Below are 20938 nucleotides of genomic sequence, written 5' to 3'. Positions count from 1 at the left end.
CCCCAAATCTAGAGAACTAAGGCAAGTCAAAGCCCTGTTACAGAGACTTTCTTCCATTTTATAGCAAACTAAGAGAAAATTCAAGTGCTTGAAACCTTTGTACTTCCTAACCCAGCAGAACTCTCAGGAGCACCCTAGAAACAACCCCCCCTGGGCAGTATTCACAAGGAGATCAAATGGCTGTCTCAAGAAACCAGCAGTATGTGAGAGTTTCTTTGCTCCAAGGTCATAGATATAACCTAGCCAGATTAGAAATTACTGACAGCTCTTTTCTCTGATGTTGCCCTGAGAACACTTGATAGGAGGGGGAAATGACCTTCACAGAGTCACTTCTCTGGACATTATTAGATAGTTTTTGAGTAAGAACTTCCCATCTCTAATACTCCTTCACATTTTAAAGATCACCCCTAACTCCTTCTGGACATGAATGTGTGTGGACACAGGACTTTAGATGCCTTTGTGTCACTGTGGCAAATAAAAAAATCACCAAACTAAATAGACCATTTGACATCAAATGATCTGTGGGAAATGGTCTAAACCAGCCGCCATTTCATCCCCAGGGGTATGCAGAGCAGTTTCCATAAGTCAGGATTATGTGCTCTGTATATATGTGTACACACATGAGCCTTACAAAATTCATCAATATTTCAGTGTCTCAGGTAACTATGTTCACGAGGGGGAAAAAGATGTGTGTGTGGGGGCGGGGGGGGGAGTCAAATAACTGCAGCCATCATTATCAGTATCTCAAGCCTATGGATGAGGTCATAACTAAAGTTGAAGAACGATGCATTTTTAATTCCTATTTCAGATGGCTTTGCTCTGGGCAGAGAATCAAGACTAAGAACCAAGTGTATTGCAATTCAAATGTCCACTTAAATGAAGGCCAGGTCTTTTTTATTTGTATATTTACTCCACAATGACATATAACTTACATAAGGAAAACCCGTGGTCCTTCTTCACTAGCCCCAATGCATGAGAGCATAGTTAAGAACCATAGAAGAATAAAAGCAAAAATTTAAAAAGGTATGACATAAAAGAATCCATGAATGAAGTGAAGAAGAAATATTTTTAAAAAAGGAGAAAGGGAAAAATCAAGAAGAGAGGGAAGAAGAGGAAGAGGAAGAAGAGGCCATGGTTGTCACTCAATGGCACAACATTCACTTAGCTCAAAGCCCTGGCCTCCAAAGGAACAATTCCAGAGAAGAATGATATCCATTCTGATGGACTCCTCCTTTAAGGGTTGGAAGACTTCTAACATCTACTTTGATGATCCAAAGTCAAGAGAGGCCCTTCTCAGAAATCCACAGGACCAATATTCCCTACTCCACTTGCTCCCTAAGCATTATGTTGGAATGTACAGATTTGTTCTAGCTGCCCCAATAAGTGTTCATTCATCCTCTGAGATTGTCATGAAAACTTTCTTCATCCTAATGATAACATTCTAATACAATGTAGCACTTTAATTGTATCGCCAATTTTCTCATCATGTAGTATTCCCTTGGCACAGTCTTAACAATGTTGTACTTTACCAGTGCCTCATGGAGAAACTGCACAGAGCATGTGCACTTTTTAATAGGATTTACCCAAATAATGCTAATGGGGAGACACACATGTAAATCTTTGTGGAACAAAGTGAAATATAGCTCTACACATTCAAAATAAGGTTTATTGGAGGGTCATTTAAGGTTTGCAAAGAATTCACTAGTATCTGAAGCCTCTAATCTTCTGAAGGTCATGGCATGTGAAATGTTTTTCAAATGCCCCCACGGTGGTGAGTGACTGGAATAGACTATGTTCACATAGGTTGCTGCCCCCAGGTCCACTTCAAAACAAAATGCTTGATTTTAAGGGCATTTACCCCCACTTAAAAAAAATCATACTCGTGAAAGAAAAACCATGTACAGCTGCCAAGTATGTGTAAGTTCAAAAGTTGTGCTATTGCCCGAAATAGAAATGCAAGAAATTACATTAAAGTCTTAAACGGAAACAGAAGTTTTCAGACAATGCAGATTGGAATCTATTAGAGATAAAATTGTTTTGACAAACACGGTGGAAAGACGATGCCACTGCTGCAGGCCTGCTATTGAACATAAGTGGGAAATGAGAACAGCTCTCCTGACGGGGCATTGCTAAAGTGACATGAAATAAGCCCAAGCATTGCGGAATAATTTTTCACATTAATTATGTGCTCTTATCGTAGATGTATAACTAGCCAAGTATAACAGCAATAACAAGATAGCAGGGAAGCTATTTTACAGACAGGAAGAAGCAAATAAAATAATACTGATATGCTAGTTATTAGATTACTAGCCTTTTATCTTGTGAAATAGCTTCCCCGAACAAAAAGACTATATTAATCATTTCTGTTCCTCCAAGTAAATGATATCGCATTTCTGGAAAAATAATGTTAACAGGCTCTTCCCTTAAAGATACCTTCATTTATTTGCTGATTTGCCATCTTTGAATCTCCAGCTATAAGAACATTTTCAAAGAAAATACTTAGGGTAAGAACACTGTTTTGGTTCCTTTCTTCCTTTCTTTCTTTTTCTCTCTCTCTTTCTTTCTTTCTTCCTTCCTTCCTTCTTTTCTTTCTTTCTTTCTTTCTTTCTTTCTTTCTTTCTTTCTTTCTTTCTTTCTTTCTTTCTTTCTCTAGGTTAAATGCAAGCTCTGAAGAGCACGTTCTCCATCTTTCTTGCATGGAAACCTATGCCATTTAGCCCTTCCAGTATTGATAACTTTAACCCTTACCCTATAATTTATAATTTTATTAAGGAAGGAAACACCCACAAATTTGATCATTTGTTCCCTAATAGCCGGCCCATTTCTCTACCTCCAAAGGAAGCTCTCTCTTGCTTCTGGCTATATGGAATACAGAAGTCTTATTGCAGTCAGCCACTCTCTGCTATGCCCTTCCATGGCTGTCCTCTAGAAGCCCTCTTATACTCTGAGAGACAGGCTCAAAGTTGGAGTCCAGTAGACTTAACGCAGTTCTTCCAATGACCACTTAAAAGACACCAGCATAGCCTCCTTCTCTGTGCCTGAAATCCTAGCTCTCCGATTTTCTTTTTCATTATATATCATTGTACATCCCGCTTCTTCCATGTACATAATTGTTTTCTTTTGTTGCAGTCCACTCTACCTTCTGTACACTAAGTTTAGCAAGTGCAATCAAATACCTGAGTGAATACTCAGGACCAGAGCAGACAGGGGATAAGAAAGGTTTTTCTTCATTAGTTCCCAAACCTTTTCAGCAAATAAGAACACAAGGACTTTCCAAGGAATGGAGACAGTTATCTGTTTCTTTTGCATTAAAAATAGCATGTACTGTGCACCATGACAAAATCTGGTGAGTCATGGAGTTGTCGACCCAACGGCAGTGTTTCTGATAACATGGCACCAAAGGCCATCATAGGAAAATCCCAGCAGCCAATGACGCCTTACTACTTCAGACTTCAAGCATTTGTGTCTACAGTTCTGTTTACATACTTTTGATAGGCATACTTTTGTTTGTACATGTATGTAACAGAGCCCCAGAATTTACAACACAGCCCTTGGAAGTAGAATTTCTAGGCCATATTTATTGACATTTCAGGAGGTTTAGAATATTGGCTTTCTTGAGGGACAGTAAGATATTCAAATATGCTACCAAAGGAAGCATCAATCAATCAAATGTTATCTGTTAGGGTAATATTAGCAGAGGCAAGAAAAGGATGGCAAATTCACTGTATAAGATGTATTGAATAATTGGTTTACTACATCACTAGCACACATTTGTAAAAAAAAAAAAAAGTGAAAATAATAAAAATAAAGAACGCATGTTTTATGCAAATGTTATGAATTGTTAAAAAAAAAAGACTTTATTTTCTTCTGATCTCCTTAGATATGCTGTGAGGAGGATAAGGAAGACAGGCAAGGAGAAAATCTGAAGGCCATGGATCCCAAAAAGGGGCAAGAGAACTCAGTCCTCTCTGGGGCCTAAAGCAAAGCTCTGGAGTGATTTTAAAATGTCTTTAAAATGATTTAATATAGTGAGTTGAGATACATTACATTAGATATAATTAGACCTAGACAGGAAAGGTGGATCTGGGAAGCTAATGAAATATCATTAAGGTTGAATACAAGATTGTTGATTAGGATAACGCTAATCCTGATTAGGATAAACAAGATAGCAGCTAGAGATCTTATTTTTCTTCTTATTTATTTATTTTATGACTAAAGAAGATGTGTGCTACCTTGCCTTTAGAGGAAAGAAAAATGTACCTCTGTTAAAATAGTCTATCACCATAATGTATTTTACCATAGTTTTTGAGAGGCATTTGCCTTGAGAAATGTACTATTAGAGCAAAGGGTATGAACAAAAATTGAATTGGCTTGTTTTGGCCTTCACAGTAATGTAAAACTGTAGGGTTCCAACTGTCTGGTTGCTCCCCTTCATTCTCTCAGATTGTCCCACGCTGATGTCATCCTTGCCCTCTGCTTCAGCACAAAGGTCTTTTTCTCCAGTTTTAAAATCACCAGCCAGCGCTGTCCCACCATGAAAAGAACCTTAATCTTCCTTCAAGCTTCACTTTATGTATGGAAAACCTAGGTCTTGCCTGGTGGTCTATCTTGCTCCTGTGGGTAACTCTCGCCAGTCTCTCTGAGTAAATCAATTCAAGCACAGCTTTTACACTCTGGACTTCTCCCTTGAATCTTTCACAGGTGCAATTTTATCTTACTTGTGACATTATTTGATTATGGGCCTTTGTGTGGACAAACTGTGTCCGTGTTTGCTCATAATTACTTCCCTCAAAGGCATAGTATATGGTTTGTAGCATATGAAAGGTACTCAGTAAACATTCAACATCTTAAGGAATGGACGAACAAATAAATACTCCAAGGACTTTCACAATTTGATTAGAATGGTTGGTGCTGTTCAGATGCTACCATTATTTCTAGTTTTAAGAGAGATGGAGATGGCTACAACATCCTCTCCATAAATAAATTGATATATACAGGAAAACTCCAACAGTAAATGTGTCCATTCTTTATGTACATATATCAACAATAAACTACAAATTCTAAGTTCAGATGCACTCATAAAGGAACAACTCAGTTCTGTTTCTGGATCACCTATAGTTCCTTTAACCATCATCAAGGCCTATTTGTAAGTATTAAAAAATCATAACATTAAAATTAACCATTGCTCAGCAATAGCACATATTGATGGAAACAAATAGAAGTATATTCTAGTGTACAAAGTCAACTAGATTTTGAAATTTAGGAAGTGTTACTGAACTACTGGAACCAGAGGTCCCTATAAGTTTATACATAAGTTTATTAAACATACCATATTAGTTCATTGCTTGTTCCTCTATATTTCCATATGGTTACACTTCTTCTCTGATTTTAGCCCATTTTCCTCTGCCATTGTAGCTATAATAACACGGTTTTTTGTTTGTTTGTTTGTTTTATTTTGGTTTTGGTTTTGTTTTCGAGACAGGGTCTCTCTGTGTAGCTTTGCGCCTTTCCTGGAATTCACTTGGTAGAACATGCTGGCCTCGAACTCACAGAGATCCACCTGCCTCTGCCTCCCGAGTGCTGGGATTAAAGGCGTGTGCCACCACTGCCCGGCCAACATGTATTTTTATCTACTTATTTATAACAATATTAGGAATACAAAACAAGTTCTGTTCATTATGTACCCCACTAATAAATAAAAAAAAAATGCTTTGTTAGTTCAAAGTGTGGTGCGTTTTAAAGGAAAGGGAAGAGGAAACTAAGTAAGAGAGAAAGCAGAAATAAAAACCAGGAACAGGTGCAAATGAGGTCTGCTTATTTATGATCCACTTTGTCTAGAGTGGGCCTTTCTATGATTTACAGCACTCACTTCTAAAAATAAGTCTTTAAAGCTTCATCTCTGTCTGTCTGTCTGTCTCTCTCCATCTCTCTCTGATCCCCCTCTTTCTCTGCCCCCTTTCTTCCTCCCTCTCTTCCTCCTTCTCTAATCTGACTGAAATCTAAAAACAAACAATGAAATGGACAACATGATAGAGGTAAGAAATAAAATAGAGTTGACCATAGCACCCATTAGACCACAGACAGCTGATGTACCCCAGTGTCCCAGGATGTCTGGGGCCAGCTTTACCATGCTGCTCCTTGTTGCTCCTTATTGTTACTCTGTAGACAGAACCCTGGCCTGGCACTGTATTCTCACTGTAGTAGCACTTCAGAAAATCCTCCCATCAATATCCCCACCAGCAATTCACACACACACACACACACACACACACACACACACACACACGCACGCACGCACGCACACACACGCAGGCGCGCACACACAGAAACCCTCATGTATGGAGGAGTGTCACTGTGATCCTATTACCTCTTACTGCTAATCTGGAACCTGTGTGGCTTGTTGCTCCTGGAGTTTCCCCCTCATTAGTTGACAGCTAAGACACTTGGTTCATAATCATCGTTTCTCCTACTCCCCGCCCATTCCCATTCTGCTTTAGATAATTCCGAGGCACTCTCCACATGTGGTTGACTCTCCACACTCCAACTTAACTTCCTCAATTTTAGTGGGTTCTACCATTTTGTAACCCAGATTATATCTAGTCTTGCCCTAGCTAGGATGTGAATGCAAACCCCTGTGGTCCACTCCATGACCACAAATTGATAGTGACTTTCCAAGTGTTAGTGTTCTCTCTTTCCTCTCCTCCTCCCCTCCCTTCCTCCACCCACAGTCTCTTCTGATTTTCAGTGCATTTATTCTTTCTACATGTATTGTCAGTAATTCTGCTTCCTTCCCACATAACAGTTCTTTATGCTGCTTTAGTACTTTTTCCAGCTGCGATGCCAGGGTTCAGTATTCCAATGACCCCCTTGAACTACTTCCCAACTTTGCACTCGACCAGGTGGTGCTAAATATCCCAAAAGAAAACAGAAGTAAAGTGACACAAAGGCACTTTAATCGAATACCTCCTTTTGGCTGTGGTATTATTCTCTTCTTTCCTTCACAGTCAGTTAACTTGTAAAAGTAGTTTAGCTTCTCTACAGTCCTTCGCCTGAATTTTATTCTTCAGTCCACACAACATGGTCCTGTCCTTCAGAATCCATCCGTACCTGCCTATTCCAGAACAGACCACTCATACCCGCTTCCTGTTTGAGCTGCCTATGTACCACCCTTGTTCCCATCAGTTACCAGCTGTTACTGATACATTATGACAGATGTGCCAAGGATCACCTACCTTATGTAAGTGCTGGGCCCTAGTGTTTTACACTTAGTCCCCACAGCTCCATGGGGCATATTATGTTACTATCCCCACTTATGCAGCTATCCTCTCCTCTATTCCCACTGCCAGGGAATGGGCTTCCATGTCTTAGTTTCCTATGGCTGTGTTTTGTGCTGACCATACGTCTCCCCTCTATGACCAGAGACCTTCTAACTAACACAGGTGGTCATGCTCTCTTTAACTTCCAGCAGAGGTGCCCATTAGCCGTCAGACTAAAGCATGGTGCTCACACTTATCCCCAGTCTGCTCAATCGGCTCCTTTCTCGCCTCCTGGCCACTTTCTCCTTTCTCTAGACTTCAGCATAATCACTTGTTCCTATTGACAGCTTCACCCTGTGGACAACATCGAAAGTATGCTATCAGTGTACAATTCGTTCTTCAAAACTCGGTTGCAGCCCAGGCCGGCCAGAAATCCATCCTGATCCCTCGTAGGGACACCCTCTTCCACTGCTGTGATTCCTGATGTTGAAACCCCAGCCCTGAGGCCCACATCACTCCTTTGCACTCACTAGTGCACTCGTGGAGGGCTAACAGGCCTGTTACTTTCTTCACTCTGACTGGTCGGTGCCACTAAGGACACTTGTCAACATATCCGAATGCAGATATTTACTTCTCAATCTTTTTCTAGTTCCGTCCTGATCTTAAGTCACACACCGAAGAATGTTTTCAAAATCTTACTTACACCTAAGGAAACTTTACTACATCATCTTCCAAGTACAGCAACTTAGGATCTGATAAGCTAACATTCCTAATGAACTTTGTGTCCATGAGCAGAGAATAATACAGATACCATTTGTTTATTTGGTTGATTGTTTTTTGTTTGTTTGTTTGTTTTGTTTTGTTTTGTTTTTTTAATGGGCACGTGGTTTGACTCCCAGGAATTCTGTTATATGTGTTAAGTGTTCCTGCTCATGTAACACTTGCTGCTCTTCAGGATCTGCTCATTTTAAAGATACGAAGATTTTTTTTCTAATAGACATTGACACTCTTATTTCAAATAATTTAAAACATAAGTGATAAACATTGCTGAGCAGAGTATAAAGTCCTTACAAAAACCGGTCTCTACAGAATTCAGAAGGAAAAGCACTATTTGTGAGCTTAATATGGATTCCAGGTCTCTAGAGAACTGTCTAACTTAAAGCAATGTGTAAACTGTATGGTGCTGCATTGCTCTCACAAAAGCTAATAATCATGGCTTCGTAACACTCCATTCTTTAAAATCATCCTTCTGCTGTTGTTTGGCTTAGCATATGTATTCCTACAAGCCTCACCTATAACACAAACTTCTAAAATTAGCCATTATACTTAATAGTTAATTTTTTACAATCTTCACTTGTGTTTAGAAAAATATGCCCATTGAACATTGTAATTTTTCAATAAAAATGTTTGACATTCTTCCCCACTGCTTAGAATACCAATACCAATAACATATACCTTGTCTATTTTTACTAGTGCTTTTCAATATGATTTTGTTCTAATTCATTCATCTAATCTAGCTACAACCTAAATCTCAGCTCCAAGAAGACTTCCAAGGCCAGAGATAAATTAATAATGCTCTGTTCAGGGTAGTGCTTTCTGAAATTACTTTCAATTTAATAATTACAGGTAGACAGGTGATGTGTATGTTTGTGTCATTTGAAGGTTTTTTTTTTTAAGTGAATGATACAAATTCAAATAGACAGTAAGACAACCATATAGAACCCTAGTTATTTATTTTGTACATAATTCACATATACCTTAATGCCTGAAGCAAGCATTTTTACTTTGACCATGACTTATACAGAAAGCTTCCCATAATTCCCTGCTCCTCACAGTTGCACAGAACTGGCAAGCTGCTTTCCCATGCCCCCCCCCCTCACTAAAATAAATTGACTCCCAGAGTTTCCAGGAAAGGCTATAACTTCATTTTCCAGTCTGAAAACAATTAATAAAGTACTCAGCAGCGAGTCTCAAATAATACAAGGCAACTTGACCTTGGCAGAATGCACACTTCATTTAACTAGGAATGATATTCCCTTTTGAGTTTCTCCTGATTAAAGTCAGCAATACTGTGATCATTCAAGCCTTATGCTGAAAACTAAACCCACTACCTGGGCCTCACTTCTTCACCTTCTAAATTATTCAGGTTTTCTTTGCATTTACAAAGAAAACCAGGAGCTACAGAGCTGGCTTTATCGTTATGAGCACTTAGTGTTCTTGCACAATACCTGGGTTTGCTTCCCAACATCAAGCATCTCACAACCTCCTCTAACTCCAGTTCCAGGGCATCCAACACCTTCTAGTCTTTGCAGGTACCTTCACACATGCGGTACATGTAAACTCATGCAGACACACATATATACACATAAATAATTAATCAATAAGAAAATTAGATGACAGGTCACCATTTCCAGAATAGTTTATAACTAATATTCTTTTTAAATAATGTTCATTTTTATACAACAAAAATTTTATCTCCTAAAATTAATAACTACAACAGGGAAATTACAGTCTGTCAATTAGATTGGACACTATGATGTCATTCGCTTATAGAAAGACAAAGAGCTTGTTCAATTCACTGTTTACTTTCTCAAAGACTGTAACAAGTGCCTAGTTCATAAGAAGGAACAATGAGGCGGGTGGTGGTGGTGCACACCTTTAATCCCAGAACTTGGGAGGCAGAGCCAAGTGGATCCCTGTGTTTTCGAGGCCAGCCTGGTCTACAGAGCAAGATCCAGGAAAGGCACAAAGCTACGCAGAGAAACCCTGTCTCAAAAAACAAAAAACAACAACAAAAAAAGAAGTAATAATGAACATTTTTTAACTTAGGAGAATACATAATAGACTAAGTGGGCTTGAACTCAGCTTGAAGTTTAGTTAAAACCAAGTTGAATCAGGATACAAACATTTAAGATGTAGTCAACAGCATAAGACCAGCTAACACTGAGCATTTTCTATGAAATGGACAGACATTCCCATGCCCAGTGTTAGTGAATGGCACAGCCCTCTGAACTGGGCTGTGAACTCATTGTCCCCATTTTGCTCATAAGGAAATCAAAGCTAAAACAGCTTGAGGGAGTTGTCCAAGTTGACCCAGCCAAGTCTATGCTAAATCCAGAATTTTATGGCTGCTTGAACCAAGAAGCTACTTTTAACCACTACGATTCACTGGCCAAGATGTTCTTTTAGAGTTTTTAGGACAGGGAATGAACTCACCCAACTATGGATAGAGGCTGAGTAGGACATATAGACATACATGTTGGAGTACTGATTGCATTAGAAATACAGAATTTTCAAAATTGAACTAAGGAGCCACGGAAGTTTTAGGAGCAAGTCAAAAGTGGCTTGTTAAGTCTAGACAGACACTTCTTAAGCTTTTGGCGACAGTACTTGGTAAGTTTAGCTGTAGTAACAAAGAAAGCATTTTTTTTTTTTTTTTTTTTTTTTTTGCTTTTAGGTTGTGCTACATGCCCAGTAAGGGATGATTGTGAGTGAGCCATAGGGTGCCTCCATCTGTTGTCTTCATCTTGGACTGTGGATGAAGGACCAGCCTCTGTTTGGACAGGCTATTCTTACGGAAGAAAGAAACGTTTCAGAAGACAAACTATGCTTCTTAAGGCCTCTGCTCACCTGTCATCATCCAAAGACGATCACAAACTGTGCTGCCAGTGCATCTTCCACCCTGGGAGGCCTGCAAACCACGAAGTCATAGGTGGGAAATATAATCCTTTTACAGGAAAGGGCATGAATCATGGGGACAATAATGGAATCCACCAGAAAAAGCTTGTGTGCTTTGCAGATACTGACATTGCACATGAAAGCAACAGAGAGAGATGTGTACACATCCTTGGGTATGTGACTCTCTTGTTCTCCCCACATAGAGAACTCCACCCTAACAAGAACAGCACTGTTGTGTTTCCACGTTTTCCATGTGAGATCCATGCAGTTTTGTTGCCTTGTGCTTAAAATTTGTCAAAGACTAAAATGTCCACCAAAGACAGCCCACATGAGTTGGAGACAGTACAAATGCTTTGTACACAGTTTCTCACAATTAAGATGAAATTAAATTATGAAAATGCAAACTCAGAAAGAAACCGGTGAACCTGAGTTCACACTTTCCTCCTTGCTGTCCAAGGAGACATTATGTTTAGGATAATTTGACCCGCTGCCTCTTTGGGGCTGTTGATCTAGTCATTCTGGTCTCATGTGAAATACGTGTGATACAAATGACTGAGAACTAATGTAACTACATTTTTATGGCTAACACATCACCTCAAAAATAGAAATGGTCAAGTCCAATGAATAGTATGATGGTGTCACTAGAATGTCACTTCCAAGCCTTTCTCTAAATTTTGCTCTCTACAAGGCAAAAGTCTAAACATTCTTTATGCTGTCTGTCTGTTTTCTTGTTTTAGTCTCCTCCCCCACTGATCATTTATGACTCCCAAGACCTTGCCAAGAGGTGGTTCTCCTTCCAAAGCCTGGTTCACTGATGCCCTTCCCTGCTCCTGATCAAGCTCCCCTGCTTGGATTCCTAGAAATGTTGTAGATGTGTATCTGAAAATTTACCATTTTATCTGAGCATAATGTTAACTGATATCAGAATATTGCCATAAAAGATCAATTTTTGCATGGAATTCTATTTGAAAATTATCTCTTCATCTTTTAAAGAGGAAACCCTAGTTTTCTCAGAACACAACTTGAAAGTCTAGAGAAGACAACATATTGGGATATGGAACAAACAGAATAAGATAAATTATATGTACTTACAGAAGCAATGAATAGACAAATGCATACATGAGCTCACTCATCACTCTGTCAGGTAAGTCCATACTGTGTAGTAGACTTGCTAAACATTTTTTTTGTCTTGTTTTGTTTTACGTAAGAAATCCAATAAACACTATTTGTTGTTGTCCAGGGCAAGTTAGAAAAGGTGGGGTTGGGTCCTAGAGAAACAGGTTACTATTACTTGCTGATCTCCTTATTATTTTGTCAGTTTAATGCATATATACGGTGCATTATGATCAGATTCACCCACTGCCTTCTCTCAGTCCCTCCTACTTCATTTTCCCCCTCCCAAATTTTTCCTTATTATTTTAAAAACACATTTAATTACCCAAGAGTAGGAGAGTAAACTTAATGCTAAAAATCTACCTCAGAAGAGAAATGTGTCTATCTTCTTCTAAATTGCTCCCTTCTAAACACCAAAGAACATTATTAAACTGTCATCAAGATCTACAAAAACTTCTTTTGTGCTCCAATGATCTACCACATGTAATCATGCTCATAGAAGAACATTGGTAGCTCACAGCAGAACCTCATCCACAACACATTGTATTAACTTCCAAAAATCTAAATTGACAAACAAAAATTTGCTGTAAATATTTTAGTCATTCTAAACATTTCACTTATGTGGCAATATCAGCAGGTTATACTAACATTGTTTTTGGTAGAGAAACTCTAATGTTTTTACAACCTAGATGTTATGGGGAAATGATGGTGTTCTGGGTTCAGTCATAAGAAGGCACTCAGAAGAATTGACACAGAGTTTCATCTGATGGCCCCCTTGTTGTTCTCAGATCAATAAACGTATTTATCTTAGCTTTGTATAACTGCACAACAGTAACGTGTAGTGTTTACTAACTCTATTTTACTATGTTTGAAAAATTTATTTATAATCTAACAAATCTTAATCTTTAAAACTATGTAGTTGATCATGAAATTCAATAAAAAATCATTAAGCTATGCAAGAAGGCATTCTGAAAAGGAAAAAATTCGTAAATATAAAATCTGTCATTATAATATCATTAGTTTGTTTGCATAACCAAAAAGTGGTGGTCATCTCAGTCTTGTAACAAATATAAGGTGCTCAAGGAAAACTTTTCTAAAAATGAGAATAAATAGCTGATTGAGTATTTGAAGTACAATGTGATATTTTAGTAAAAGAAACATAAGAATAAACCTCTCAAAAAAGAAAAGTATTATTTTTGAAAAATGATATGTAGAAGGTCTGTATCATTTAAAAATTATTTATCTTTATTTAGTATGCATGAGTGTTTTGCCTGCCTGTATGTAAGTGCACCACATGTGTGCAATGCCAACAGAGGACAGAAGAGAGCATTCGACCCCCTGTAACTGGAGTTACAGACAGTTGTGGATGCCATGTCCGTGCTGGGAACTGAACCCTGGTCTTCTACAAGATCAGAGGTATTCCTCACTGCTGATCCACCTCTCCAGCCCAGAAGGTATATTTCTTAAGGAAAATATTAAGTGTAAATTGTGTTGATGCAATTCAAGTATTTTTATATAATCTTTGAATTTATATGCCTGCATTTACTATTGTCAGTAGAAATAAGATTAGAAGATTACACATCGGGATGTCAATCAGCCATCTTTGTCATTTAATGGTAAGACCACTACTTTGCTTATTTCATTACTGGGGATTGAACCCAGGGTCTCCCACATGCTAGGCAAGCACTCTACCACTGAGCCTTAGCTCACTTCCTAAAATTATTTCATAGACTTTCTAGATTTTTCTTCTGTGAACATCTATTACTTTTAATATCACAAAGAAAAATAAATTGTTTTACACCCCGAAAAGAATTAACCAACCCCTCTGTATCAGAAAAAGGATTCACGGTTAAGCAGATCTAAACACACTGTGTGGAAGGGCTTACCTTCTATGTCAGACTTCAATGAATACTAAAGACTCAAAATTCAGGTAACAATTTCACATCTCTGGGAGTTATTGCTTGTTTCTAGGTCCTAGACAGTGACAGCTTTGATAGGAGTCTTTTCTCTCTGGTGTGAAAGTACCTTGCCTTTTCCCCCTACACTGCAGTAAAAATTATTACAAAAGTGTCTTAGAAAACAAAATCAATGGCGATGCCTAACTCCATTGCATTAACAGGTTTTCATCAAATTCTACAAGTAATGTATTATATTGCCTTTTCCACAACAGCAACATGAGGTGACTTCCACTATGTTGCTCTTATATTTGAAAGAAGATCATTCATTTTCTAAATATGAACAATACAGTATGCCGCATACACGCTCATCTGGAACTTGATTTCTACTTTCAATTTAAAGATTGTTTGGAGTAAATTTAATGGGTTTATGAAACAAAATCTTTTCCAAGGCTACATTTAAAATGAGATGAGATCTTCATTTAAAAATTTCACACATAAAGTTGTGACGACTTTATATAATGGGGACAGGAAGAGGTAGTTGATGGCTGCAGCCTCAGCTTACATACAGGAATAGAGACATTCAAAATATAAAATAATATATTCCCAGGTACCACACAAAAATAGTCAAATGAACCTAGCTCTTAGGAAACGTGTTTTCTTCTAATGCCAAGGGATTACTTAATAGACTATGGCAAAGAATTGCCCATTCTTTTTTAAGAGATCATTTTTAAGTCACACTGAAGTACTGCTTTGTGCTTAGAAATCTGGGTTGCACCCATTCTGCCTTGTTACTACATGGATGCTTTCAAGCAACTGGTGAGGACATGGCAGATGCCGTTCACATGTGGTCATCTGTCTTTACACAAAAGAACCACCTTCTTTTCAACCCTTTCCCCTTCTTTCCCATGGTCCACGTGAAAATGATTTCCTGGAACCGTTCACCCAGCCCTAATCTAACAGGAGACTTCAGAGCAGCTCCTATCTAATAACAGCTCTATGGAGACCCTTGAAATTTTAATAAAGACTCATCAACCTATGAGAAGAACATGTAATTTTATGTTCATTACTTCCTGGTACCCGACTGCAGAATTTGCATGGTTACACCTCAATTAAAAGTTGAATTGAAGTTAATATCATTCAAATAAGGAATTCAATAAAAAGTTGAGGTTCTTTTCTTAATAGCATCTCTCCCCTTTAGTGACCGCTATGGTCATTACCTCCAGATAACTGACCGACACAACCCTTTTGTCACTGATGAGCCTGGCGGCGGCGCTGTCAATTATTTGGCAGCCATGAGCACTGTGTGGGAGGGTATTGCATAACCAGGTGCCTTATTTGCCACTCTGGTCCCTCCATTATCGAATAAATGCTGAATTTTTCCACTATAGTTGTTATATTTCTAAAAAAGATACAGCTAGAATCTACTCACCCCCTTTGTCCTGCTAAATTCATCATATAATAAGCAAACTCTCTAGAATAAATGGGATAAATTAGCTAAATCTACTATTTTAAGCAGTGACTCCCATCTACTAAATACCTTAATCTTTATCATGTGTGATTCCTCTCAAGGAGAAGGAGGAACCAAGAGAGATCTTCACTGGAACTTAAATGTGGCTTTAACTTTTGAACTGGGCTTTGCAGAGTGTCTTGTACAGGGAAAGTGAGAAACAGAAAGATTGTGATCTTGATCCACATTCTTTAGGAACCTCGATTCCTCTCTCCCTTCCTAGAGATCACCTTTGACTGAACAGTGACAAAGCAGGAAAGGGGAGGGTCGCTAGCCCAGTGTTCTGATAAAATGTCCAGGCAGGCTCAGCTCTGTGGATGTACGGTATCTTAGGAACTCTGTTTAAAGAAGAGAATAATTGCTCTGTGATGGTTGGCATCTTTTTAAAGAGTGGTTTACTGAAATATTGCCAGGGGTCACTGGCTAGAGTAATAGAGTACTGCCGTCAGTCAGAAGTTTTGTGTATTAGTGAGTGGAATCAAGTTAATAAAAAATAATTCCAAGTTTGGTGGAAACTCATGCCCATTGACTGTCAGAAGGAGGCAGGGCAGAAACACCATGAATATGGCTCTGCCCAATGATGCCACTTCTATTGTTATGTAAATAAAGCCTGAGCTGGGAAGCAAACCAAGCTAGAGGCATATCTTGGGCTTCCCACTATGTCCCCACAGGTCTCTGTCTACTTTAGATTAAGGCCAAGACCAAATAGAGCCTTCAAGGCAGTGTCCTGAACAGTCCTAGAAAGCACTCTGAAGTATCCTCCCTTGACCGAAAAAGTCCCTAACGTGTGCCTTTCCTAGAGATGCCCACAAGAAGAGCAATGTGGTATGTTTCACCAGATGTGACGACTTCAGTCTGACCACATGTGAGGTCTCCATGAACCAAAAGAGAAAAGTTGTCAACCAGACATTTTTGTCATACTGAAAGAATGCAGCAAGAAGGTTTTTTTTTTTTTTATTTGTATAAAATATATTGTTCTTCCAGGGCTGCAGTGAAATAGTTTCTATTTAATTGCACAGAAATCCTAAGAAGGTTACAGCAGTGAAACATTAAAATTCTAAGGGCAACTAATAACATTAAAACTTTATAGCCCCAGATAGAATAATTTAGACAAAAACAACATGAACATATGTTTTGTGTAATAATAACAAACATTTATAGCTGTCAAGAGAGAAAAACACAGGTTTATGCACACCTTAATGGTGTGCATGGGTGAGCATGAGTATATTTAAAACATAATATATTACAAAAATGACAGCAGGCACAGCTCTTCTGGGTACTATGTTAAATCAATGAATAAATTACCAAAAGTGAGCTGTGGCTGTTTGGATGTGTAATTGAGCTTAACGTATGTAGTGTTATTTCAAAAGAAACTGTTCAAGGAGTTCCAAGCCCAATCCACTCTGCATCTATCCTAGGCAGTTTACAAATAGCAATAAATGAAACCGTTTCACAGTGGGAAGGGAGTTTAGTTATACACATTACTTAAATTGAGGAAAAGTTAATTTTAATATGCTTTGCAGGAATTGAAAACAAACATAATAATTTGCTTATGTTCACCAAACTGGAAATTGAAATGATAATATTTGAATTTATTTTAATTATTCACTGTATGACTCACAAAATCACTAGGAATTATCTGTCTTACTTTAAGCAAATACATACACAAACCCTTCATAAATATATAGGTTTATTATAATACTTTTTAATTACACCATTCGAATGCCACACTTTTTCAAAAAAATTATTAGGACTACAGAATATGAAATAAATTTTAAGCTTGTTTGTGCCAGCAAGTTAATAGCAATTGGTAATAGCTGTTGTAGATGAAGCTATTAATGTGAATTTGGGGATAAAAATAACTTCTTATAACTTTCTTTATAATTATAATGTTATTTGTCTTACTCAGCACCCTACCACAGTTTTATGGAGCAAGAAAAGAGGTATGATTTTTTTATTGTCCCAGGCCTATTTTTTCCTGAATTTAATTATCTCATATTTTTCTATATTATGAAAAGCCATGATTATTTTACATGGGAAATTTGAATCAAATTTCATCAGAATTAAGCCCCATGTCTTTTAAATTACAGATCTTTCTGGCTAGCCAAAAGGCCCATTCAACAAGTGTAATTTTTCTCTAAGAGGCTGCAACTTTAGGCAATTTAAAATGTTACTGTGGGTTTAGGTAGCAACTGCGCCAACCCCTTATCTTCCATTTCTTTTCTGTTAATAGGATCATTATATCATGGCAGATGCAGGATGCAGGAATGTCATGTGCTCCATAAAAGAAGACTATTTTTCCTGAACAGCATATTTTTATCTGTCTTATTAACCCTAGGCTTTGTCCTCATTTATGACCACCTAATGCTGGTATCTTCCAATGCTGTGCGTAATTGTGCAGGGCCCTGGGCTCATAAACCCCGTGGCTTGCTTTTCTTCCTGTACTTGCACAGTGGCTTCTTACTGGCATTGCAGAAAAATTAAGTTTGGATTTACCAAGCTCTTCGGATTCAGAACAACATACAGTTAAATAGGAAGTCGTTCCTCAGCATTTTTAACACAGCGTTTTCACTCATTTTGTCACTGTTAATTCACTTTTCCACTCTTCCCTCTTCTCCCCAGACTGTGCACAAACTGACCAACTTACTGACTCTGCCCAACCCAGATCGCCAAGGGCTTGTGTGCTTTCATGAGCGTGTGATGATTAACGCAGTTGGAGCAGCCAGATGCCGACAGACAATGAGGCCCACTTACTGCTCAGTGTTTCTTAGGAGATCAAGGCATAGAACTGTGCTTTCCAGACTTTAAGGCACTAGCCATGGATATTGACATAGATAAACCTACTTAGAATAAAAGCTGTCTTTTTTCATTCTCTGTGAGTCTTCTATGTCTGCAGCACAGGTCATGCTTCTCAGTCTCTAGAGATTGACCCCACAGAGGCATCGCTGGTTGTTAACCAGAAAGTGTCAAACACAGGAGAGAAGAATTTACTGAGGCTTCTACAGACAAGGCCGTAAGAGCCCGAGCCATTCCCCGACAACACTTATTTTAAGCGAACCATTTTCCTTTCCTGATTTAAACCAAGCCCTGTGGAATTAGGAGCAAGGAGTTGGAGATGTAGACAGTAGGAAAGGAGCAGCAGCTGAGCCAATATTAAATCAAATAGCCACGGGTCCTATGTCAAATGTTGCAGTATGAATAATACACCCAGCAAGAAGAAATGACTCACAGAAAGTTTATTGTAGATCTCTAAATTCACATTAATAAAATCATATCATTTCTTAATAAGATACTATCATCATAAATTTCTAATAACTACATTAACAATAAACATTTAAATAATGTTTCAAGAGCTCAGCTCTGTTATCTCTTAAATCTCCAGAAGTAATCATCTTAAGATACATCCTATAGTTTAAAAGAATGATAATGCCATACAGTGAACCTGTAGTGTCTACATGACCAGTAGTTTTGCACTGTAAAAGGAATCCCCAAAGTCACAGAATGGTGAGTAAAATGTGCCATCTCTTCTGGGATTGATATTCTCACATACACAACTGCCACTGCCATTACCACCACTAGTACCATTGAGGTATTTGTCTCTGAGCACTGATCCTTTAATGTATCTCTCCAGGGTCTACTTCTTTTCTTCTTCATACTCTTTCCTTCTGCATTCTGTTCTGGATCCATCTTTACTTCAGGCTGGCTGTACCTTTGGTTTACATGTCCAACTTTTCCCTGGAGCCTGTGATTTCCCTTCATCTCGTGACCCATTATTATCTCATGACCCCTCATTATCACCCTGAACATTTCCCCAGCTTCCCACCTAGCACTGCACTACACAAGGAGAGGCTATCAGACCCCCAGACTGGTAGTAACTATAGGAGTTTATTAATAGACTCTCTGGTCTTCTGGTAACCACGTATGAATTGGTCAACTCTTATATGATCACCTCAGGGAGGGCAGGGGAAGGTAGTATTGTCACTTGTCATGTGCACATGATAACACAGGTTAATGGTAGATTCTCTGGCATCCCTGGGTCACCAGTTCCATTTGATTTGTGGTCTGAGGATACAGAAACTTGCTGCTCTCACCCCATTGTCTAGCTCTGGTAGTTTTTTTTTTATTTGTCCTATCATTTTTAGTCTCAAAGTTGGTTCTTCCTCAATGAAAGTAACTGAAATTTAGTTTAATCTTACAGGGGAAAAATGTATTAATTTTGAGGGCTTTTTAGCCTACAAAACAAGACAATTATTACTATATATTTTATTGTAGTTTTATGAAATATGAGCTTACAAAAATCACCTTTTCCTTCCCATCACAGGTATCTAAAGAGACTACTGGCCTATTCTGTTCACTAGTTTTTCATTGCTATCACAGAAACAACTCCAAAGGAAAGATCTTCTCTTCAGAGGTCCAAGATCAACCAGCCCCGTTATCTGGGGCCTAAGGTGATTAAGAACATCACAGTGGTAGGAAGCGTGTCACCTAGGAATCTGCTCAGCTCACGGCATCCAGAAAGAAGACACAGGTGAATGAGTTGGGGACAGTAACACAAATCTCCTGGATGTCTACCCAGTAAGCTACCTCCTCAAAGCAGGACCACCTTCTGCTCCCCACTGTCTTCCTACAATGTCTTCCTATAATATTATGGATCCACCAAGGCATTAACCCATTGGTTGGACCAAATCCCTTCAAGATCTGGTTGTTTACCCAGAGACCATCAGCTAGAAAGCAAGTCCCATAGTACATGAACCAATGAGAGATATTTCCAATACAGTATTTTAAAATTATGAAGTGAGAAGAAACTACAATAAAATAGTAGAAACTGATAGGTGCACAATGTTATATTCTTTCTTTTGCCAACTTCCGGCATATTTATTAAACTTAATGTAATTCTCAGTCACATCCTGTTGAGGAATGATAATCTTACAGAGGCTCAGAAAGCAAATGCTAAGTACTAAACAAAATGTACCTTATTGGAATTATAAAGTTTACTATCCTCTTTTGGAATTCAGTAATAAGTATTTAAATAAAAACATTAACATTTAAAAGTGTGGTGACAGTACTTATTATCCACACTGACTATGAATCCATAATTGGTTAGTCCAGAATCTCAGTGAGCTAATTAACAAATAACTCCATTTGTAATTTTTTTAAAAAAGATTCCCAAGTATATGCTGTTCTTCTTTGCTTTTACCATTTTAAATGTGAAATTTAGTGTTATAGAATATTTAGCATTTAATCTTCTCCAGAGTTTCACATAACTGGACTATGTTCCATCATGTTAATTAAGGGTAATAGTTAAGCCATTTTAATTCTACACAACTTCAAGGAGGCTACAAAATTTATGCATATACTTAGATGGCTAAAAAATAAACTTAAAGGACATTAATATAACTTAAGATTTTGATTTCTGTTGTGAAGTTTTGTTCATTCAAAGAAGCCTTTTTGAAGATATTCCCTGAGAGATATACTGATCATTGCAG

General features: G+C 38.1%; 1 protein-coding gene across 2 annotated transcripts in view; it reads right to left on the bottom strand.

Annotated features, from left to right (window-relative positions):
- The window catches only part of Akap6 (A-kinase anchoring protein 6), a 432518-nt gene that overhangs the window by 168962 nt on the left and 242618 nt on the right, over window positions 1–20938 (bottom strand). The window lies entirely within an intron of this gene.

The sequence above is a fragment of the Onychomys torridus genome, chromosome 14 (assembly GCF_903995425.1).
Source record: "Onychomys torridus chromosome 14, mOncTor1.1, whole genome shotgun sequence".
NCBI lineage: Eukaryota > Metazoa > Chordata > Mammalia > Rodentia > Cricetidae > Onychomys > Onychomys torridus.
This window is presented reverse-complemented; position numbering and strand designations above follow the sequence as displayed.